We start from the raw sequence: 25,981 nt of genomic DNA on the forward strand, positions 1-25,981 counted from the left end.
TCTGTTGTATTACCCAGCTTGCTTTTAGTTGTCTTTCAATTTTGCTTCATTTTGTATTTGTGTTTTAGTTTTTAGCCATACTATGTAATGTTTACTTACTTTGCCTTAGTTGCCTTAAACTATCAGTTATTTTTGTGTTGTTTTATATAACTTTTGTGCCGCCATTATATGCCTTTGTACACTGTCTTTGCTGAAACCTAGTCTTAATATGTATCCTTTTGTGATTTTTTCATATAGCTTCTCCTAACATAGTTTTTATGATATGTGTTTTACCTGTATGATCTCTCTTTAAATGTGCTCTTTAACTAAATATTTTTTGTGATATGTGTTTTATCTGCATGATCTCTCTTTAAATGTGCTCTTTAACTTAATTGTTTTTATGTGCTAAATATTTCTTTTACAGGTATTTATGTTTTTCTCGTTTTGTTATTGCATGACTTTGTTTTTGTCGGAAAATAGCTGACTAGCTAATGTTTCTTTGTTTATATTACCCGACTTAAAATAAAGCTTCTTGTATCTTGTATCTTGTAATGCACATTCAGATTTGACTTGTAATGAAAACTGCGACGATGAGCCAGTTCCCTATAGAAAATTTAAGTGGAAATCCCGACGGGATTTCGATAAGATTTCAGTGGGAATTTCAGCGGGAAAAATTTTCGGGATTCCCAGTGCCTTCCGGTGGGATTCTCAGTGGGAAACATTGGTTTTCCTGGCGGGACCCCACTTGATTTCTCATTGGGAATCCCGGATTTCAAGTGGGATTCCACCGGGAATTAATATGGGAATTCCGGTGGGATATACCGGGATCTTAGCGGGATATACCGGGATCCCGAAAATTTTTCCCACTGATATCCCGGTAAGATTCCACTGAAATTCCGCTGGGATCCCATTTGATCTCAGTGGGATCCCAGTTTATATAGACTGTGGAAAATAACCTGCATCCCTGGCTCCGATTTCACGAAAAAACTTAAGTAATTGCTTAGCTAAGTTTGTTATTTTAGATGCTTGTTTTTGCCCTTTAAGCACCTTCGGTGTTGACTTTTTCATCCATACCGAAGAATATTCCTCCGGCCACTAATCGATAGCGGTCAGATTTTCTATATAGAAATAAGAAGGGCATGTACACATTTTACTTAATAACAAAATAACTAAAAATAAGAAACCTTAGGTGCAAAAATATTACCAAAGTTCAACATTTGATTCATCACAAGTTTTTTTTTAAATTAAATTTTATCTTAATTTTTGATTCGTTCTTCTCATGAAGTTTAATGCCATCATTTCGTCATTTTTTCCCTTCTTTTTTCCATATAAAATGTGCAAAAATCTCATACATGCGTTTCTTCAAAGCATTTTTTTGTATAAAACCATTGGTATGAAGGCTTAGGTGCAAAAACTTTCCTACTCTCATTGAATTAATCTTTTGAATGATATTTATTTCATTTTTGTGAAATAAAAATTTGATTCGTTCTCAGACGGTTTATTTCCACTAATTTGGAAGAAAAATTAACTTCAGCGCGAAGTTGTTGTTGTAGCGTCATAAGCAGACGATATTATTATGCCGCGTGAACATGCGGTATTGTGATCAAAAGGTTAAAGTAATGATTTAATCATTTAATGTAATTTACTTCGCGAGTAATTCATTTTGTGTTAATATCACAAATTAACAATATAAGAAATGCAATTAAATATTGCAATTAATATTTCGGTTCTAAAAAGAAAGATTGCACACTTTTTCTTATGTTGTTGTTCTCACCTTATTTCATATACATTTAAATATCAGTGTCAATTATGCCAATTATGTCCATTAAACATTAAAAGAGATAGCTTTTCTGGATCACAAATGCAAACTGTCGCTATTTTTCTACTCAGTTACAGTACCAAAAGGTAAAATATAGATTTTTTGAATACATTTTACTTAATAAATTTTAGTAAATAAATGCAAGGTTCGCCATGATCAAATTAAAGGTGGAAAATATGTCCGGAGTACTTTTGTGTACAAGAATGTTTTAGCAATGTAAATAATATCTGCATTTAAAACAGAATTGAATTTTACTTCACTAACTTAATGATACATTTTTGTTTTTTGTGAAAAATTTACCTGGTTTCATAATCTTTTCAGTTATCATAAATGTCGTCGTGATTAACTTACTTTCATAATTTATTGTACATCTTCAATTCAAGATAATTTTACATGAAACCAATTTCTATAATGTAATCCTATTGAATGATTTAGTTTATAGAAGTAATAAAATGTTGTATGCATCACGCATAAATCCTTTTTATTGGACCTGTAATAAAACTTGGCGATTACCTCTAAATAAGGAACGTTAAAACAACACAGACGTTTATAACACTGATAAGGCTATAATTGCGTTTTGAATTACGGGTATTTTCTTTTTGTAATTACAAGGTATAACTATCATGCGACTTTAATCTTTCGCATATTTTTTATTTTGCAAACAGTTTTCATAATTATAGTGGCGGAATATGTGTAGTTACATTAAAATGAGTAATGTCTGCTTGAATACGGCAAAATACCTGTACAACCCTAAATGCCACTATCTTTTTTTTTAATTTTACAAACATACCATAATTTTCGATTCATTAAACTTCCTATTTTCCAATATGTTAAGAATTATTGAATTGATATACGTATGATGTTCAACCATTTTAGAATAAAAAAGTTCAAAACCTACACCAGTGTAATTATGGATTGTAAACAGCTGTTTAAAAAAAAACAAAAACAAAAAAACTTACGTATGTATTTTTGTGACATAAGAATGGATGTGGTAGTGGCAGCAGGTATAATACATATCAATCAAACAATTTAAAAATGTCAATTCTAAAATAATATTCGTCAAGTTTATTTGTATTTTGTGACTTGACAAGAATGTGTTATGGCCGTAAAAGTTATAAAATCGTATAAAACATAGTTCGATTTTGTGTGTGTGTGTGTGGTGGTGGTGGGGGGGGGGGGGGGGGTACTTAGGTCTTTTACACATATTATACTTAAAGACAACGTTATTTAAAACAATTGTAAAATCAGATCATATTTCTTAAATATAATTATATATCAGGTTTTATTTTTCAACGACAGCGATTTTTATAGATGGGAGACGCCGTAAAAATATCAAAGCTAGTGCTATATAAATATAAAAGGAAGTGTCTAGGGGTACGAACCTCCTTTTTCCTAGAGATTAAGGGTCATTTACATTTCAGATTTGGTTGAAAATAAAAAAAAAAGTAAGACTTCATCGATATTTGCCTTTAACTTGAATCTTAATGGTTTACAGATAGCAATGTTTACCCGATTTGTTACATTGTTTTTCGAAATCATGTTAAAATATACATTCTTCTTATATAAGAATACATAGAACATAGTCAATTATTTAACAAATAAAAAGTACACAGCCGCTCTATACAGAGCTACAAGAGACAATGCAATCAGTCTTATGAATCAAAGTACTGAAAGTACAGAAAGGCTGGCTACCACAAAACACTGGATGAAATCTGTGCGGGAAAGATGTTTGCAAAATCTTAGATATTATGGGTTTTCCATATCAAACTAAAGCGAGCATAGGGTATTGATGTGATGAACCATCTTGATTAACTTGTGAAGGTAGTGTAAGGATATTACAGACTAAAAATGGTGAAAAAATACATTGTGTTTGCTTCATTAGTGAGACAAACGGCACATAATGCTCACTTTGGAATCTGAAACCATAAAAATTAATATCTTACAAAAACGTCGGGTTCCGAGAACGTTATCCAATCAAACCACATAGAATAATGAACGAAATTCATAGTTTATTGGAGAAACGTGGTTTATCAAATGTAAACCATGGTTTACGGTCGATATATTAGGATTCAAAAATCAATCATGAATTTCGGGTGTGAACCTGCGTTTACGAATCTTAAACCCTTGTATACGAACTTGAGCCCAGGTCTATGATCTTGAACCATAGTTTACAGACGTGACATGTATGGAAATCGTCCAATAATTACATGAACCCAGGTTCACAGTCGAAAAACTAGGATTAACGATGGATAAACTAGGTTTTTCAAACTTAAAAGCATGTAAACCTATTCTTTCGAGCGGAAACAAAGGATAACGTCGTAAACCATAGGTCACACTTGTAAACGTATAGACTAGCCACTGGACTGATAATAAATATATTTCTACATTTTGCCTTTTTTTGACGAATTCAAATTCGTAGAGACAAAAGCCAGTCTATTTAAGAGATTTTCCCAGAGGAATGATATTGGACATAGGATATAGACTGGCTCAGTTCACTACATTCAATCATAAAATGTAAAAAGATATATCATAGTCTAGGAGCTAGCCTAGTAAACGTAGGTCCACGTTTGTAAACTCAAGTTAAAGTTCAATCGAGAAACCTAGTTTATCGAACGTAAACATGGGTTCAAGAGCGTAAACTATGGTTTACGCCCGTTGTCCTATGTTTTCGCTTGAAAATATATGTTAGTATTCGATAATCCTAGTTTTTCGACCAAGAATGTAATTATTGGATTATTGGATTGCCACGAACCATTTTTTACCGGTGTGAACATATGTTTACGACCATGAACTTGGGTTTACGAGATGATCCATACTGTACGAACGTGAACCTAGGTTCACGTTCGTACACTATGGATCATCTCGTTCAGTAAAATTGGTTTCTCGAACAAAACTGTGATGTTTGGTCGTAACCCTATGTTCACGAGCGTGAACCTATGTTTACGGTCGTAAACTTAAGTTCTCGATCGTTAACATATGTTCACGTTCGTAAACTATGGTTTACACTTAGTTTAATCATATTTTATTGCATATAATTTTCATTTCTACATATATACATAACATACATAATAAATAATCATATATTGAAATGAAAAGAACAGCATATGGGTTGGACTTAAAGTTATGCCAACATTATAAACAGTCCTCCCCACTAATGGTTTACACTCGTGAACCCTGGATTACGCCCGTAAACATAGGTTCACTCGTGAAAACAAAAATCGCTTACATCTACGCCCCACCCTGGTGACAAAGCACTTTTTTACAATATCGTTCAGCATTCCCCAGAATGTTTCTAAAATGAATTTAGTAAAGAAATAGCAAAAAAAGTATCTATAGCATGTACGCTCTTTAGGTATACAACTCGTAGAAAGTGGTCATTTGTTTCTTTTCACGTTACTGTGGCAATTCCACGCAGCGATTACGTCCCGTAGTACCTATAGCGAATGATCTGAAAGAATAGATTCTTATAACTTTAGCCCTAAATATAAGACCTGACATAACTCATATCACTATAAGTTCATTTTAATTGATATTTCATATTTCTTATTTTCCATGTTATGTCAGGTCGTCGAATAATACGCAGTATTACTCATATCGACAATTGTTTCTCGGAACCAGCGTTTGTTACAGACCGGTGCCATAATCTATAACGAAACGGTCAACAGTGTTGAGTTACGAAAAGGTTCCATTCATACAGACATTTCATTCGATAAGGGCGAATTAATTTACCATCATTATGTTATATTTTCTAATATTATTTTTCAAGTATCTACCGTTAGAAAGAGAAAACATTATTATAACATGTTAAAGCAAATAGATACATTGAAACAGGTAAGTTTAACAATCTTAATACAACTCTATGGAAAAACTGATAAACGTGGCGAAGTATTTGAACTGCGCATGAAATTGTATTTTGTGTTGTCAGTCTCAGCACCTTTGAACTTTTGTTGAACTTTGTGGAATCTCGATTTATGGTTATAATAGTCTGGCGAATAAATCGCCAGCCTAAAAACCTTCTCTTTTATTACACGTGAAATTGAAATAAACATCCAGGTGACAATACCCGGAGGCAATAGATATCGAAATCGCAATACCGGTCACCTGTTACCAATACCATATAGCTGTTGTCTCCCCTGATATCGATTTTCTGCAATATCGGTCATGAGGTCAATTCTTCCTCATGTATATCAGACCCGTACATGACTATTTCATAGATCAAAGCACAACAATTCTGAATATTACAGAAATGAAGTATAAAAATAAGAAATATACTTAAGCAAATACTTAAGTTCTTATCGTGCTTAAGTAGAAATATCATATTTGCGTGACTGAAATAAGTACTGTAGACAAATACTACTAACCATAGTTTAATTTAGCTATAAATACATTGGTCATGTTGGTATAGAAAAAATCAGCATTAAATAACAATAGCTTAAGCAATAAAATGCTTTTAAAATAACAGTCTTAGCTAAGGAATTACTTAAGATTTTTCGTGAAATCGGGGCCAGAGCGTTTTTGGTTGAAATCCCGCTGAATTACAGCAGGATCCCAACAAAAATAACGCAACAAAAAGTCTGGTGAAATCAGCTACCGGTATTACACAGAGAAATAAATGTCTTTGCACAGGTTTTAAAGTTGAAAGGTTGCAAATTAACACCACGTTCTATATTTTCTTTCAAATGAAGTTGAAAATTAGTTTATTGTAACATTTCCCCTTTGCTCTGAGTCTTTTCTCCAACAATCCAACAATGATTACTAATCAAAATGATACCTACTTAACTGGAGAGAAAAAACGAGTTTAAACTAATCTCAGATCTGTATTAAAGACGACGTGAAAAAAAATACAATATCTCCAAAATAGCAATCATTCTACTAAAACAAGCACACATATCGACTGCAGAAACGAATGCGATGTTAGTTTTAGCTATTGCACCAATAATATTTCCATATAATCTTGATTTACGTTTTGACAGGGAAGTCATAAGACGAAAAATTCATGATCATTTCACAGATTTTAATTTAATCTTTGCAGGTTAATAATATTAACAATGTTTTACCTTATAAAATGTAAATAATATGTTGACAATATTTGTGCTTATATAGTCTTACCGGTACATTATTTCTAATTAAAATAAGTACTAACACAGTAAGTCTGCAACAACAGAAGTTGCATTACAGCACAAAATACATACAGAATAAGACATTTATCTTTCAAAGAGTCTGCTCCCTTTAATTGGTTTCTTCGTAACTCAAAATTATAAAAAGATATTACAATTGAACCCTTTTAATTGAGTTTGCTCCCTTTAACAAATACAAGCATGTATGTTGTGGCAGATCCTTAACATTAGCATGAATAAATCAAAACCTGTGAATCATAAGATTTGAAATGACGCACATTAATTGTTTTAAGATATCTGATAACAACAGTAATGTCAACGATACGTTAAAATATAAAGGTGTTCTTGTATCAATACTACCCTATCCGTGGCTGATAATTTTTTCCAGTCTCTTGTGTATGTACATTTGTATTATGTTTACTCTTCGTAAACATCTTTATCGTTGCATATAAATTATAACTTATTTGCAAAATAAATGAAAAGCCTGCACATGCATAAAACTAGAAATTTTGATAGGGATGACCTGTCATTTGAGCAAGGTGAACCTGTGTGGTTCAAGTTAATGAAAATATTTACATATTATTTACCGACTGATCGGCCGTGTGGTAAAGCGTTATGCCGACCCGACCGTGTAGAATTTCCTAGTTCTTTAGTTCCTGGTTTGAATCTCCTTATAATCCTTATAATTTTCTTTATCTATTAAAATAAGATAAAAGCGAATGATTCAATTTACATTTTTCACTTTTATCTGTTAATTTTAGTGTTTGTTGAGATATACGCTTTGATGTTGCCCAAACAGACAAAGCAGCTTCAGCTGCATGCTTACTCAAAATAGTAATAACGTATTTATTATAAATAGTTAAAGTATGCAATTTAGAAGAAATTCAATAAGTTTACAGAGAAATGTATAATAAGAAATAATAAAAAAACACCTGGACTCCAGATTTATAGGCTAAGAATGATTCTATTCCAAGTACAAAATGTAGTAACTTTCTCTTAAATTTTTATATATTCCCGTTTTTTCAATGCTACTTCGATCAGATATAATATTAAAAAAACATGAAAAAGATAAGTGTATAAAAACATGAAGATATCTGTCTTGTTAAGCTATTTAAACCACTAGAAGACTGGAAAATTCAGTTTCTAATACAATGATCACATCTTTGTTGTAGTTATACGTTTCAGAAAGAGTAAACTTCCAAAGTTTCCATTGTTCCTTTCACAAATGTCTAAATCTATTCATTCTTCTGATCCTTGTTCAATATTTGACCTGCAAATAAAGATAAAGTTTTTGCTTGAAAACAAAACACAAACAGTTTTGCTTTTATCTTTAAGAAAAATGCAGCTAATTAAATGAACTTTCTGCAGTGTTCTATCCTATCCAGTTCTCCACATTTAGTTCATGAATTAAAAATGTCAGTAACTAGATGATAATAAATTAGTACATGTACAGAAGAAAACAATGCCTGGGACAGATAAATAGACAACTTTAAATCTATAAAAGAAAATATAGACAAACTGAACTGGTATATCATTAGCTAAAAAGAATATTTTCACATCGTAATATACATGTAACACGACCATTTTCAAACTATTCACCTTGAGATGATTTTGTCTACCATGGTTTTTCACATAAAGGTATAAAGTTTTTATGAATTGTCTGGACTAAGTTTAAATTGTGTTCAGGCCCTGTGTTTTATTCACATGACATAACTCCAGAGGCTATTCAAATTTTGTATAATTATGTACATTGTCTACTCGAAATACTAGATAATCAGAGAAGTCAGAATATATAACAAAATAAGTTTATCTAGTCGGTAGCCAAACGAGACTAAGATGTAAAGTAAATAAGTAATTTGCTAAGTTTCCGAAAGTAAATAATTGATTCTGGTATTCATATGATCATCTCCTAAATGATGTATAACTTATTTTGAATAAACAGAATATCATGGCATAAGGTATGCAAATCCAATAAAAAATTCCAAATTCAGTAATAGGCAAAATAAATGCCATTTGTTGAAAATTCGTACAAAAGTATCTTATGCATTTTTGATCAAATTCAATTTTATCTGTCAAAGGCTAGTTTGTTCTGCTTTTTTTCTAAAGATGAAATTTAGAATAGTTTTTTTCTAACCCCTTCGAAAATCAACACGACTGTCGATGCAAAATACAGTTGTATACGCACCTGGGATGTTATTCTCTGTATATTCGTTCTTCTCTTGATCATGTATATCTTATTCGTGTGTAATAGTTCGTCTCTGCTATTTTTTTCTTCGATTAGCGCCTTTTGTCACCTACAATGAGTTTTACAATCATTACTTTACAAAATATTTGATCTAATAAATAACTATTCGAAACATTGTAAATAACATTTAGAATGCACTATATCCTTCAATACGTACTACAATTAATCATTACATACTACTCATCAACAAAGTATATTTTGCTTAAAATAATACTGTAAAAGTAGCGACAAAACACCCCAAACAACAACAACAAAATCAGAGCATCTTTTATTTAAGATTTTGTAGAATGTAGAATGCAATTTAATAGATTTTAAATTGTTGTTCTTTATTAATTTACAATGACTTTTTCGCAAGACCTCCAGCAATGTTATTTACGATCTTAAATACTTTTTGATATAACGTCTTAAATCCGAAATAATATTTTGAAATTATTAAGTATCATTATCATAAAAACGAAATATCATGACCCGCCCACTTAGCTCGATAGGGAGGGCGCAGTTCTATGGAATTCGTGGTCGTGAGTTCGGGCCCTCGGCGAGGCGTATGTTTTCTGTGACAATTTAATAAAAGGACATCGTGTCTGAAATCATTCGTCCTCCACCTCTGATTCAAGTGGGGAAGTTGGCAGTTTTGTTTAAAGGAGTAAAAACAAAATATTATCTGGTTTAAACGAGAAGTATTTTGTTAACTTGAAAAAAAGATTCTTTTCCAAGGCACGAAAATTTAAATTTCTTTTCACGGAATAATATTCATATCTATTTTCGATATTTTTTTTTACGATTGGTAAAATGTTTTTATTACTTCGTAAAAGCGAAATCAGTAACAGTTATTTATACGCAGTAAAAAAAGAATACAAATGTCGAGGCCCGATATTTCAGTGCGAGCAGTGAACCAAACGTTCAACATTTTAATTTGTGACGGTTCTGTGCAATTATTATAATGAATTGGCCTATTTCGAATAAGATATTCAATATTGATAGCAATAAAAAAAGAATCATTTCAATATCAAATAATTTGACAATGATAACTGCAACACATGCACCATTTACCATTATAAAAATTCTACATTATTCGAAAGTAAAAATAAGAAATCTAATGTTAAGGGTTTCAGATATTATTAAATGAACAAATTATGAGTACAAAGTTCTGTTCAAATAAAAGTCTAAAGGTCTACCATTGAAAATAAAAATATCATCAATGACGCGGTTGAACTTTTCTACATTTAATATGTATAACTAGAAATTAATTTTTTTTCAAAACGCAGTTTGAAGAAAATCTAGGGATACGAGACAGTGAAATAACTAATGATTTCAGACACATTGTCGATTATCAAATAGTCACGGAGAACATACGCCCCGTCAGAGGATCGAACTCACGACCCCGAGATCTGTAGACCAACGCTGAACTAATTAAGGTCACCGTCAGATAATCCACAATTACGGTATTCTCACATGATATTCAAATAAATACAAATATATCGTAAAAGACATGAAATGATATATAAATATTCACTTACAGTCATCAGCTTTTCCAGTATTGGTATTTTGATCTTTTAATCAATCCCATTCAATTTTAGACATCGTAAATAATTGTTTTCCCGTCGATCACAACATCATTGTTTAGTAACTTCTCAATAAAATAAAGAATATCACGAATATGTTATCCGACAAAAACGTTCTCACCACACTGACACCTGTTCTTAATATTATATATTTCTTACACATTCATGGAAATAGTTAAACAACGAGTGTTAGTGTTCCTAGAGCTACGTCTAGATAGCGGACCAGGGAGCCGGTAAATTACAGGAAATGCAGTCAACACACACAGAAATTTAGTACGCTTTCAGTTTACTTCATATCATTACACTGCATATAATTCTATGATGTACCTGCTAAGTGAACGTTCAAGGTATTTCAATTGCAACTAAGACGGAGTCAAAAATGTAGCACGTTTTTAGCAACCATACTATAAACTTCTTGCACGTTTAATGTTAACGTTGTTTTTTTTTAAAATTCTTTTTCTTGTTAAATTTCTACTTTTTCGCTTTTACTTGTACTCTTAACTCTTGTATTATCTAAGGCGTGCGTGCATAATTATGCAACATTTGTATAATTATCTCCTGTGAAGAAAACATCGGGTCTGAATACAGACTAGACGACCCCATTCTTTTTTCTGCTGCTTATAATGAAAGCATATTTTATAAATGCTGTTTCATACTTGTATGTGTAGAAAATCAAGTAGATAAGTCACAAGACTGATAATAGTGTTTTTTTTTTATAATTTCAGTTTTATTTCAATGTTATTTCAAAAGCCAGTCTGTTCTAAAGATTTTCTCAGATTGTAAGATTATCATATTGAAAATAAGATAAAGACCTGTTCTATTCGCCGTATTTGAAAAATAGAATAAAATATAACTGAAAAATAATTATATCTATGTCTATGAGCCAGTCTAGAAATCTAGAAGCGTCTGCTCGTGGATTTCCAGTAATTAGCAAGTGCATTCAATAATGGACCAAAAGTGTCTGTTTTAATTAGAAAATATTATTTAGATTCAATTACAATTATGACTGATGTTTTTTTTTTGTTTTTTTTTAGGGTGGGGGGGGGGGGGCGGAATGAAAATATTTCATAATCTCATGAAAATATATATTTAAAGGTTTGATACATAAGTTTATAATCATTTGATAGATTAATGCAGCATTTACATGCCATTTAGGTTCAATACATATGCACAATGACGTTAAGGGATGACTCGTTAACTATCGGCTTGAAATATTTAACGTATAGAGTATGAAAAACATGTTAGTTAAATAAATAGTTGGAAAAGATTATTTGTTTCGATGACACTACTTTTTGTAAGCTGTTAGTATTGTATAGATACGCTGAAATTTAATGCATGCATTAGATTTTTTTTTCTTTTTGTTGAAATTTTTACTGTTATGAAATAATAGAAGTTCGTCAAGAATTTTATATGATTTGTATGGAAGGCCGGTGCGCTATGCTAAATGTCCAAATTGAATGCTAATGACAAACAGAAAGCTCAAAATGCTTTTTGTTAAATGTTTTTTATTAAATATTGACTGTCACATTGAAATTATCAAATGATATATGCTAATCGTTAATTTGCGAAGTGTTAACCAATAAATGCCAAATGCGAATTGCTAAGTACTCCTTTCAGTTAAAGGGCTAATGAGTTTAACCTCAAATATTCATTGGCCCTTGTTACACAATTTTGTTCCTTTTGAGAATGTCATTTTTCTTTTATTTGTCCATCATTTTGAAAATAAAAGTGACAAATACTGTCTACCGCCGTAGACCTTTATATAATTCATATCATATTGCTGTAAGTTAAAATTGTACAAATGAGAGAAAAGAAACCGATTTTTGAGTCGGCTAAACGATGTAATCGTTTTGACGAGTCCTTGCTATCCAGCGATTCTCTAAGTCTAAATGGACCAAATAACACAGTGAAGCGATGTAGTTCCATTAGATTTCTCAAACTTCAAACAGTTCACTGCAAGAATGAAGTTAAGTTGCGTGAATTCCCTTTGCTATGACCAATATACGATGTAATCTGTCATATTTATGACTTGTAATTGTGCAATACTCGAATGTAACTCATTAAGCATAAATGTGCATTTTATGAATTGCGCAGGCTTACAAAGCTTGCGTAACATCCAGCGAAAGACAAAAAATAGTTCCACAGGGCTCCAGATAAGATGCGTATTAGCGTAAATTACGTATAGAAATAATGCAAATACGCATGTCTAATAATTTCTAAACGTATATAAAATTACAGAAATGCACACAATGCTTTTTTAAAAACAAAATCTGAATCGTCTGGATGCGTTAGGTAACATAGCCGATCCCGATCAGCCTTAATTCTCCCACATTGAACGTATACACGCACCGTATGATTTCTATAAACTTTGCGTGGGTTTCTACACACACACATGAATTTTGCAGTCAGTAAACGGATAAATTATCGGAAGAAGAAGCTCTTACTGGTTTGTTTAGTTACTACAGATATTAAAAATGATTTTAATTCTTATTTTTCGAGAAATAAACAAATCGGCGAAACATTAAATTGTATTTTCTTGTAGTTTTTGAAATCGAAAGTAGATCGTCTATGTTTGGCGAAACGAAACAACTTTTTTTATGAAAAGATTTAAATAAGAGGTAATTTAACCGTAAACTTCAATGTCAGATACTGCCAATTGCTGCTAAATGTCTTCGTATCATCACAATTTGTAAAATATATTGTTCAAACTGGAGAAAAGTGTAATCGTATCCGGATATAATATTTTGGGTAAATATCGAGCTGTGTTAAGAAATTTAAGAAAAAAAACTAAAAACAAACTGAAACTGGTAGACTATACTGTCAGTACATCAATCTATAGCCGACTCAGGCCATTCAGGCCTTTGATTATTTCTTTTTAACGTGGCGCCAAAGACAGACGTACATGGCAATGTTTGCGACGTCGCAGCTAGAATGCTTCACTTAAAACCAAGAAAACAGTTTACACTCATGCCGGGGTAACTTCTACAGTAATAATGATAACAAAATCATACGCAGGTTGCTTAAAAATACAAAGTGCTATTCCCCCTTATTAGCTCCAAATTGAACCTATCAGAAATAATCTAAGAGGATTATGATAAATTGTTGAACAGCAAACATACTTCTATTCTTGTACACAATACGTTATCTTTTATCTTATAGTGGTATGACGATGGCGCGGTGGCACGATGATGAAACAACGCTGATACGATAGTGAAAACGCTATAGCACGATGATGAAATCCTGATGTTGCGATGGTACGATGCCGAAATGCTGATGTAGTATCGCGTTTTCATCATCGTACCATCGCGTTTCACCATCGTGCCATCGCGTTATCACTATAATACTATCGAACTTTCACAATTGTGCCATCGCGTTATCACCATCGTACTATCGCGGTTTCACCATCGTACCATCGCGTTTTCACCATCATACCATCGCCTTCCGGTTAGAAACGCGTAGTTCTTTACACTTGAATTTTTGTCAGCAATAGATGGATTTATCTCAATGTATTTTGCAAATTTACCATTATTTACCATTTAGATTCTGCTGTTTTGCAAAATGTTTTACAAAATGTTCAATGCTCAGCTCATTAAAACTTCAGGGCCTCGTCCTTTGTATTTCTTGTATGCATAAAAGTAAATAAAAAGCTGGATGAAATAGTCAAATGATATTATTTAACCTCAGGAGGTAGAAGGTGCATACATAGTGCAATATGAAAATAAGATTTATAAAGGCTGTATTACTGACACATATACTGCACCACTGCACATGACCTTCAGAAGGCGATGGTAGGATGGTGAAAACGCAATGACACGATGGTAAAAACGCGATGGTACGATGGTGAAAACTCGATGGTACGATGGTGATAATGTGATGGTTCGATGATCAAAACACGATGGCAAGATGGTGAAATTACGATGATGCGATGATTAAAACGCAATGGTACATACACGATGATGCGATGGTGAAAACGTGATGGTACGATCGTGAAAACGCGATATTACATGTACGATGATACGATGGTGAAAACGTGATGGTACGATGGTGAAAACGCGTTATTACATTGACATTTCACCATGTAGCATAGCATCATCGCGATTTCATCATCGTGTCATTGCGTTTTCACCATCGTGCCGTCGTTGCTTCATCATCGTGTCATCGTACCATCGTATATCGCGGTTTAGGATACAATAAACAAACGAAACACCGTAATAAGTTTTGACCTTGATATTAATATGAATTGATCAGCTGATCAGCTCATGTCTAGAAAATTAAAGATAAATTCTGTTCTGTTCCAAATATTTTATAACTGCGATAATATTACACATAGTTGTTTGAGTGATGTCTAAATGAAAATATTGAGAAAGGTTTAGTACAATTTATCCCTTAAAAATCGAAACGTTTTAAGAGAGAAGATATTTTTTCTATAACAAATAAAATATTTTCAGATAGATGTGTTCTGTTTTTGAAAAAAAAAAGGAAATACAGAGGGGTATATTTTAGAGCAAATAAAACGTTATCAAAGAGGAATGTATTTTTAGATAAAAAGAGGAAGATAAATTGTTTTTTTTTTCAAAAACAAGTAAACAATTTTCAAATAGGAGTGTATTTTCAGAAAACAAGTACTTAAAGAGAAGAGGAACATTTTTATACCAATAAACACTTTTCATAGAAAATTGTATTGTTTTTATTTTTCAAATAATCAAAAAGGAATATAGTTCATTCTGAAACAAGTAGAAAAGGTCAGATAGGGGTGTCGTCTGATTAGGTGCCATCCGTTTTCGCAACTCATTCAATATCTATGAAATTTAGGGAGTGGGATGGGGTTAGATGTGGGTAATTGGGTAGTACTAGAGGTTTCCGATCGAGATCGATAATTTAATTACTTAGAAACTGTTACAGGCTCAATATTTTATATTCTTAGGAGCTTGAGTCAGCATATTTATTTACGTTAAATTCATGTTCTAGTCTTAGTTCTGTAAATGGTATGTCATGATATACAAATAAAAGTATACATGTATGCATACATGAAACAATTGGGTTGCAATTCACCTCGTAAAGAAGGTTTCAAATAAACTACCTTGAAGGCTCTGTGTACAAAACTCGAACCCTGATTTACACTAAATTTGAAATTAGAATTAAGGGCAACTTATTTAAATGGCCCACAGAAGTTAACGTATGTCAAAAAGAAGTAGAATACTGGGTGCGGTCGTTTAATTTTTAGATATAAATATTCCTGGTTGAAACGACCATATTGATAATTTACATGAAACAAAAACTAAAAATAAAGGTATAACAAGTCAAAGAGATTCAAATGTTTTCTTTAAAACGGATTTTTAACTTTACACATAAATTTAACGATGTTTAGCAACGCAGATTCTTTTTACCACGATGACTTACATTCTAAACACCGAGAAACACTAATATACAATCATTTCGTTTTAAGAAGCAAACAGAAAGTTAGTCCAGGACTAACTATAATGGGTATTCCCAGTGTGGTGACTAAGTTGGGTGCTCCATGCCCCTATTCCCCCAACTCCCCCAATACCCCATTACACAATTTTATCAACTTGAGGTCTCATGGCTAGATTCTCTCGCCCGCTCTGGCACTTATAAATATGCACACTTAACAATCACTTTGCTTCGAAAAAGAATACCGCAAATTGTACAAAACATGGATGCCGAGAGATTAATTAAACCCTTAGCTTCTTTATCTCTCTAACTATGTCTGATAAGTAGTTCATACTGGGTTGTTTTTACATTCATTAAAATTATTTCATTTATTTGCAAACACAAATAATATGACGTTTAGCGTTTAACGTTTTATCATTTACTTCTCGTCATTTACTTAAGAAATGACGTGTGAAAAACCATTGATAATTCTATAAAAAAGTAAATCTGAATTCACGCTGATATATTATTTTGTGACATACAGGCGGCGAGAAAGATTTCAGCTACGTATATTTGATCCACCTTTTCAAAGAAGGCTTAGAACCAGAATGATATGACAAAATGGTATTACACAAACTAAAATTAGGCGCGCAAATGAACTTATTAGACGTCTTCACACTACAAAGTTATTCCGCGGGATGTGTATATTTCTCGTATTTTAGCACTGTCAAACTACAGTTACGAGTTGACGTGACGCAGACCTTCCTTCTATATTTTGGCAAAACAAACGCCATGATATACTGCTTCCATTTATCATCTAATCGAAATAATATACAGCAGAACCATGTTTTAACATAATCAAAAATACGAATCGGTTATACGCTGCGCCTCGTGATTTTCTGACGCAACGATATTATTTCGATATGTTTCAACACGGTATTTTTAATTAAAAATGTCATGTTAACTGTGCATGCGAATCTTCGTCTATTATAGGAAGCTAATTTTGCAATCTACAAATAATTTTATATGATACGTATTACATCAGCTAAATAGATTGATATCAAATATACATTTGATAGATTGGAAGATAAATATTTCTAGTACATTCTTTTCTCTTTTGCTGTTACGCCACAATGTTCCTGTTACTGTGAGAAAACTAAGAAACGATAATGTAAGCAACTATACACAGCCGGATCAAATTTTCCCGCAGTCCACTAAACATTTTACAACTCTTGTCTTTCTTGTAGACTTTGAAGTATTTGTCCGGATTTCAAAGAATTTACTGGCGTTTCCTGGCGATAACGACTTTTTAATACAAAGCAATGTAATGAGTTATCTCACTAGTGACCTGGTCAATCGTAACTGACGTTTAGATGGGTCTGTTGCCGAATACATGAAGAAGAAAACAAAGGTGGTGAAACCGGACCGATTTTTATCAAACATTTTTAAACACTGTAAATAAAGATGCAGAAATAGGCAGGCTCCCTGACTGCAAGGTTATTTTTTTTTTTATAAATACTGGAAACATTTTATAAGAAAATGATTTGAAAACAAAGACAAATATCAAATTAAGCCTCTAAAGTAGCACAATTTTATCTGATAGCTGAACCAAACCTATGTTTGGAGCCGGGGGCAATAAATGTCAATGTAGAAACAACCTTCTGGAGTTACTTCCTCCTAATGAAGAAAACTGATATATGTACATAAGAATAAACATAGTGACGGGTGCTTGTCTAAAACAAAATATTGAAGTTAAATTTTGATGTTCGACATATTTTGATAATTCAAACACAAAGAGTTTTCGTGGGTCATTACACATAGTAACAACATAAAATTATAATGGGCCCTGTTTCATTCATACCGCAGATTGCAACCGAATATGTATAAAAACCACATGCATGAAGTATCGGCGTGTCACGTTAACAATATCACAATAGAAACAGCAACCAAATTTGTATTACTATGCCTTTATGTTATTCAATTAATATATTTAATAGTATTTGTATCAATATTGATATAAAAAGTTCAATATCCAGGTAAAAATAGCATAATTCTTCTGGGTTTTTTTCTTTTCAAAATCACGGGGGAGGAACTGTTACACGAGACTCGGTTGTGGAGGATATCATGTTACAGATTTAGGATGCTACTGTTACAGTATTACTGGATAACGTTACAGCATTCGGAGGATAATAATCGCTGTCGGGGTTTTGTTTGCCAAAGAAATGGTAAAGATTTATCTCTTTATTTGCAAAAGTAAAAATTGTTTTTCTAGATCAATGGTATATACGTCGTTTGAGACATGGTTTTACCTACGAAACACAGTATATTGATATCTATCAAGCGTTTAATGACAAAATTCGAAATTTTGATAGAAAATTATCTAAAAGAAGTTGATTAAAATATAGTTCAACCATATTTTATGCCAGTGTCCGACAAATCAATTGCCCGGAGCCCGCGGGCTACCAGAAATTTTCGTCGGGTTACCAAAAAAATACGGGCGGAAGCCCGTATGGCAACCATAAATTTGAAGCATCAGTGGCCGGTAATTGTATATATTTTACAAACTCCCCAACAAAATCATCAATATCCGGTCGTTTACTCGATTGTAACTTGCAATAAACAACTTTCCATGTGTACTGATTAACGGGTCGTAAACCGTCCTATTAGTTTAACCCCGCCCATTTATCGATAATTTCAACGGTGGCTGCAGAAGCAGTCTCCGCCTACGAATATCAAATATGCAAACTATCGTGGACTGGTCTCCGCTCGACTAATCAAAGTCGACCGATTTAACGATAGTTAATTATGACCGATGTACCAGTCAAAATCTCTAAATTCAATCGGATCCTCTCGTACATTACCGACGACTGATTATGATAGGTACCACGATTCACTGCTTCGACAGTTCAAAGGCGGGAACCAGCGTAAAATGAGTCATAGTAACATGTCTGTCAGCATGTGCAAAAAACACGTAAAACATAAAAACTGTCAATTTACTACACGAGTCTTGTATAATGCCGATTTCTTTGGTCAATACCATTTCATGATTATGTGAACATTTAACTAGAGATTATAGAATGTTTATAGAATGTACAAGTACTCAAGTTGATCTCAATATTGACACAGGTGGCAGTATCATTGATTGGTCACCCTTCCCCACCTAGACCCCTGATACCACCCGAAAAAATTCTGACATTCTCAGGTGTTCCTTAATTTTCCCACCCTACAAGACCCCTGATACAATCCTGAAAAAAATTCAACTATCAAAACAGTAGTTTGATAGTTGAAAAAAAAATTGCAGGGTTGTATCAGGGGTCTTGTAGGGTGGGGATATTAAGGAACACCTGAGAATGTCAGAATTTTTTTCCGGGTGGTATCAGGGGTCTTAGGGTGGGGAAGGGGTGACCAATCAATGATACTGCCACCTGTGAATATTGACAGTGACTTGCAATTTAAATACATTTTGTGAACATCTAATAATTATTTGTGATTACCGGTATAGAAAGTATAAATACTCAAGTTGATCTCAATACTGACAGAAATTTACAATTTTAATATTTTAAGACTTTTAAGTTGTAAACTAAGAGATACTTGTGTGAAAATGTTTCTTTAATAAGATGTTGTATTAACTTCAACTTGTACTTCTATATTATGATTAAAGAGGATGAATGCTCATTTGCATCGATAAAAACCATCTTTAGGCATGCACTTATAATACGATGTAGAAAAATCACTGTGGGTCTAATTTTTCGTGGTTTTATAAAATGTTACAGTTTAGCTGGATATGTTACAGTTGTGGGATGCTACTTCTGGATGTGTTACAGATTTAGGATGATACTTTTTGGAATACATTTTGACAATATACTATACCAGGATAGTAAATAAAATTGAGATATCATGAATTATGCGGGATTGTTTAGTAAGATGTAACAAATATATTATACCAAGTGCATTTTTTTCTAATTTCGACATCTATATTTAATAAAATGATATAAACATTTTCAATGGAAAGTTAGTGTACTATATCCAATGTATGTAATACCATAATCACCAATTTGCATTGAATCATTGTTTGCACTTTAATAGGCTGATCTTTTTTAAATACATGTAGTACCTGTTTATGCTACATGTACTATGCTAGCAAACAATGTGTCCTAGCTTCAGAAGAGCTTGGCAATGCGTGTCTTTAACAACGATTTCAATTACTAATATGCTTAAAATAAAATATCCTCTCGGAATCAGTAATGGAGAACTTAGGAAATTAATTGACTTTTCTAACGACAACTCGCACATGTGCAATAAAACTTTATTTCAAATAACAAAAGATTTTTTTTGTTAAACATGTATACGTATTTACTGTTGGAACAACCATCGAATCATAGTCTGCTTGCAGGCGCGTAGCTGCCTACAAGCAGATATGCTGCAATGAAGATCTGGCAAGCATGCACAATTAAATTGGCTAACTGAAGCATTGAATAATTATGTTTGGTCGCAGTTAGGAGCCTATATCTTTTAACAGAGCAACTCATATTTAAAATGTATAATGTTTCAGGATTTTCATCTAAAAATATATGCGTCTTTGTCTGTGTATGTATGCCGGTGTCAAGGGCTTTTCAGGACTGTGCGCCATTCGAAGGCATGTCTCTGGACTGTAATGCCCACCATCTGGCATTGTGTAAACGTGAACACGAGCACATTAAATTCGGATTGTTCAAAAATTATGAGTTACCTTATAACCATAGTAACTCGCTGTCTTCTTAGATTTGAACAAAAGTAATATATGTGAATATAAATAAAGAAACACTTGGAACATTTTTCGATATCGCTCCGCGATATCTCAGGTAATTTATTTTGAGGTTATGAAAAAATTTAACCACCGATGTATTTAGTAGTCTGCCCATATATATGCCTTTGATGGCATTTTTTGTTAATGCCCGACAGCCATGTTCATTGTTAACTTAAATAAAATTGGAAAAGTTTCAGTGGGGTTGGGGGGGGGGGGGGGTGGCTGTCGCCTTCTAAGTGTCATAGTAAGGTCACAGCACAAGGTCAAAGGTCAGTAAGTGCATTTTTGTTATAAACGTCAGATTTTCGCCATTTCTGCGACCTTCTAATAGAGATTTTCAGCTTACTTCGACCCGTACTGCGACCACGGATTGCGAACTTACTATAGGGGTTTTCTCAAACTGTATGTAAGTTGTTTTTTTTTTTGCAAAACTGAACAGCGGCGTATTTAGCATCCGGTTCTAATGGCGTAATACTGTTTCTATTTAGAATATTCGAGAAAAGATAGTTATAAGATTTAATATCCATTGTATTGCGTTTATGAATTACCCACATGTATTTTCTCTTACAAGCATTCGTAGCAGTGTGGGCGCATTTATTTTTAAGATATCCTTTTACCTTTTATACCTTTTTTATTAACGTATCTATTATACTCAAATCTATCGACATCGCAAACTTATTCCTTTTTATCTGAAGTGTAGCAACTTACCTTTTAATCAAGAATTTGAACCAATGACCACCTGGTAAGGAAAGTCTTAGAGACAGACACTCTTTCCATTCCCTTGTGCCGCAAGAGGTTCGCCTATTTAAGATCAGGGAATCAAAACAACAGTATGTTGCAATTTAGTTGAATATTTGGTATCAAAGAATGTATATAGTGATTTTGGAAACATATATAGTTTCGTACTAATGCACTCGTGTTGCTGAAATGTTATTGTACGACGCACAATTTTGAAAATGCACGATACGATGCGCGACAGTTTAATGCACCGCGGTAAAAATGTCTTACTTGGTATTATACATGTATATTCTGAACTATTTCAAACCCTACAAATTCATTTTATACGGTACTGAATTCATTCAGTTTTCCCGGTCACGTTATCTTACCAGGATATAAAAGATGGCTACATTATAAATTATTAAACCAATATATACCGTGAGTTTTCATGAGTTTGAATATTTGTCCAAGTTCCCCAAAACCGAGTATCTACACATACCATGTCTATGCATGTGTTCGAAAAGGTACAGGACCAAAAAGGCTTTTGTCAATGATAAAGGCTTGTCTCGACTGCTAAGCTGGTTGTATCAAATGACCACACAACATTGTTCAAAGGTGTCAAAAATATAATTTCATAGACAATTCTATACATGCACTCAGGCCATAAAACTTTTTTTGGAATATGATCGGAACTTGACCTTGGACGCGTCCCATGCCTAATGTTCACAAAACAATTTTCGCTCTCCGCTGGGTTTTAGATTGACATTTTGACAGCCAGTTTTAATTGTACTTAAAGATTAAATTCCATTTGGGACTGATAATTCATACTGAGTAGTCACTTTAAGATAGTAAATTTAAAACACCTTTTAACATGCAATTCTGTTATCAGATTATGAAAATACGAAGTGGCTTTTCCTTCTTTATCTCCAAACATGCTGATACATAACTAATTCAGGATGTTTTAGCTAAAATATGGTAATGTATCGAATCTCGTTTCGACGGGGTTGAAAGATACATGTATGAGAACTTCCAGTATGTTAAGACAAAGTGTTGAAATAAATCATTCAAGATATTTCTGTAAAACTTCTATTTTAACGAACTTTATCAAATATACATTATCAAAATTAATGAAAATCAATGACCTTTTTCGTACAGCCTCCTGTAGAACGCAGAACGTGTGAATACCAAAGGAAGGTCTGTAGTTCGACTGGTCATGAGAACAACAACAACGCAAAGCAGGTATTGTGTTAACACAATCACTGCATGATTTTTTTGCAGTCAATAATAGTTTCCATTCAAATAAATTAGACATTAATGTAAAGGCTTAACAACTTTATATTTCTTCTTTACCACTTGTACTTTCTAAACCTTAAATGTAATTAGAACCCTTTGTTGAATATGATAAATTTAATTCATTTTAATTTCAAAGCTTTGTTTATTTATTTTTTCTTTATTTATTCTTTTTTTTTCTTTTTATCCTTCATGATTCTTTGTACTATGATTTTATGTGTTTTTTACACAGTAACTGAAACATTTTTCTTGTATATATTAGAATTTCCAGTACAAACAGGCAAAAAGATCAAGGTCGTTCCTTGGACAGAGGAGCAGTTAGCGGCCATGCGAAGGTCATTCGCCAAAAATCTCCGCTGCTTAAGAGTTCCTAACAAGGAGGAATGCGAACGAGCAAGGAAAAATGAGAGCCTGTTGCTTTGTCGTGACTGGAAGAACATCAAATTTCGTGTCCATCATGAAATACAAAGATTAAAGAAAAAAATGAAGTCAGTCAGTGTTGTTTTTTTTTTGACATAAAGTCCCCAGACATTCGTTCATGTACAGTATTGTTTTTGCTGGATGTTCATGTTAAAGGCCTAGATTCACTACTATATAAGTGTACGCCCCCCCCCCCCCCCAATCCAATATTCAAGTCCCATCTTATCTGCTGCTTATCAGCGATTATGTAACAGTAACTGATTAGAGGGCAATTAGCACAGCAGTGACACCAACTAGACCATGAAGATGTGTGCAGTGGAGTTGAAAGAAATAAATTTTTCTTCAGTGAATGTGGAATGATGATCATAATAACTATTATTTTGATATTATATAGATGCTAATAACTATTACTTTAATGTTATAATAATAATAATAATAATAATAATAATAATAAAAATAATCATAATTATCATTATTATTATTATTAATATCATAATTATATTACATATAGGATGATAACAGATACAGTAATAATATTGAAAATAATAATGATAATAAAACACAAGTATAGTGAAAACTTCATTAGTTCTTTGTGCTGACAAACAATATAATATAAAATCATTGAGTTCCATCTATACTCAATTTTCATTTTCAGTATGTTTCCAAAAGTGACTTTGCTTTGTAACTTTGAAATGCACATTCTGTTTTCAATTTTAGACAAACGTTATTTACAGTATTCTGCAAGCTTTAGATGAGTCAGAGTCACATTTTTCTGAAATATCACAATTCTCCAGACAGAATTTGAAAAAATAAAAACTTGCATATTTCTTTAAGTTAGTTTCTCATTATTTCATAATTGTGAAAATAAATTTCTGATTATTCTATTCTTGTGTTTGATCAACAAATATTTTTCTTTACATAGAAATGCCCAGAAATCTAGCATAACTTTAAAAGTTATCAATTATTCATTAATTTAAAATAAATAACATTGTTTCCCCTTCACACTAATTGATACACTTGTAAGGTAGACTGACTCTCCAATAAACAATGACCCTTGTTTATTGGAACCATACTGTGATGGTCATTAGCCACCAACTGTGCTGGTGAAGACAGAAATCCCTTGGCCCACTGCCAAAATCTAGGCCTTTAAGAGGTCATAAAATATCGACAAATTACTATCACGGGTTCGTTCATGAAAAAAAAAATTGACTGAAATAAAAGTATTGTAGTTCTTCAATTGAGGTTGTCGTTCTTATTGAATGAAAGCTAAAGATTTATCATTCGTCTAAGTTATACCTCCCAAACAATTCATTCTTGCAGAATTTGAACAGAACTTTTGTTTAAGTATTAGTCCATTATCATTCATTTACATTTATTTACAATAAATACGTGTTCGCGGTCCGAATACATCTATTCATCCTTTGCACTGTGTTTGTTTTCATCTTAACAGTGATAGAAATTTTTAATTAAAGGCCTAGATCTTGGCAGTGGGCCAAGGGATTTCTATCTTCACCAACACAGTTTGGGGCTAATGACTATCACAGTATGGTTCCAATAAACAAGGATCATTGTTTATTGGAGGTCAGTCTACCTTACAAATGCATCGGTTAGTGAGAAGGGGAAACATAAATATTGATAACTTTTAAAGTTATACCTATTTGTTGGCATTTTTATGTAAAGAAAAATATCTGTTGGTCAAACACAATAATTAAATAATAAGAAACTTTAGTTTAGGAAAAAAACTGGTTTTTATTTTTTTCAAATTCTGTCTGGAAACGTGTGATATTGCAGAAAAATTTGACTTTCACTCATCTAAAAGTTTTGTTTAATGCTTGCAGAATACTGTATATAACACTTGTCTAAGATTGAAACCGAATGTGCATTTCAGTGTTACAAAATAAAGCATGACAAAAGTACACTTTTGGCTTGAAAATGCAGTATAGACGGAACACAATAATTTGACTTTATCCAGTATATTATATTCAAATAATGGTGATTGCATAAATACGAGAAAATCATTTTCCCATGTGGACACCTACCATATAAGGCTGGTGTCCACAACGACTAATTTGTGTCCATATTGTGGGTTACCCCTTCTTCATTTATATTAGCTATTTTCAGTAAATCATCAAATGAGTAGCCTCATTAATAAGATAGAGTAAGAAAATTATCAATTCTGTTTGAATAATACCATTAGAAAGTAAAGTGTCCACAGTGAAGGTTAAAACTGCAGTGTCCACATGGTAGGCAATATGAGTATGTGTGTGTGTGTGTGTGAACATAGCCAACTGGGTAATTTCGTATGAAAACACACCAACAAACCGGGGATACGCTACGAACCGGGGAATTCCCCAGTTCAATCTAACAATGCCACGTTAATCCTGACCTTGAATTTAGTCATCTCTCGAAAGTTCATATGTGGATTTTTCCCAGTGCTTTGATAAAATCTGGCGCTATGGGTTTTGGTTTAAACTGACACAGAATCTAATACATGGGAAGTTTTTTAAAGTAATATTTAATATGTATCAGAATATCAAATCCTGTATTTCCCACAACAATAATAAATCGTTAGTCTTCCAGTCTGAAATCGGCTTGCGTCAGAGAGAAAATTTGAGTCCCATACTTTTTTCCCTGTATCTTAATGATTTGCAATCT

The 25,981-nt window shown here is 32.7% G+C and overlaps 2 long non-coding RNA genes across 2 annotated transcripts; one reads left to right on the top strand and one right to left on the bottom strand.

Moving 5' to 3' along the window:
- Positions 1–6,117: 6,117 nt before the first annotated feature.
- LOC128554471 (uncharacterized) lies at positions 6,118–11,149 on the bottom strand. Its single transcript, XR_008369619.1, has 3 exons — positions 10,678–11,149; positions 9,101–9,209; positions 6,118–8,185 (listed from the first exon to the last, which is right to left on the bottom strand). It is a non-coding gene; the product is annotated as an uncharacterized LOC128554471 (long non-coding RNA).
- Positions 11,150–17,975: 6,826 nt separating this feature from the next.
- On the top strand, positions 17,976–23,367 carry LOC128554470 (uncharacterized). Its single transcript, XR_008369618.1, has 3 exons — positions 17,976–18,338; positions 22,772–22,855; positions 23,169–23,367. It is a non-coding gene; the product is annotated as an uncharacterized LOC128554470 (long non-coding RNA).
- Positions 23,368–25,981: the final 2,614 nt, after the last annotated feature.

This window comes from Mercenaria mercenaria, unplaced genomic scaffold, assembly GCF_021730395.1.
Source record: "Mercenaria mercenaria strain notata unplaced genomic scaffold, MADL_Memer_1 contig_5060, whole genome shotgun sequence".
NCBI lineage: Eukaryota > Metazoa > Mollusca > Bivalvia > Venerida > Veneridae > Mercenaria > Mercenaria mercenaria.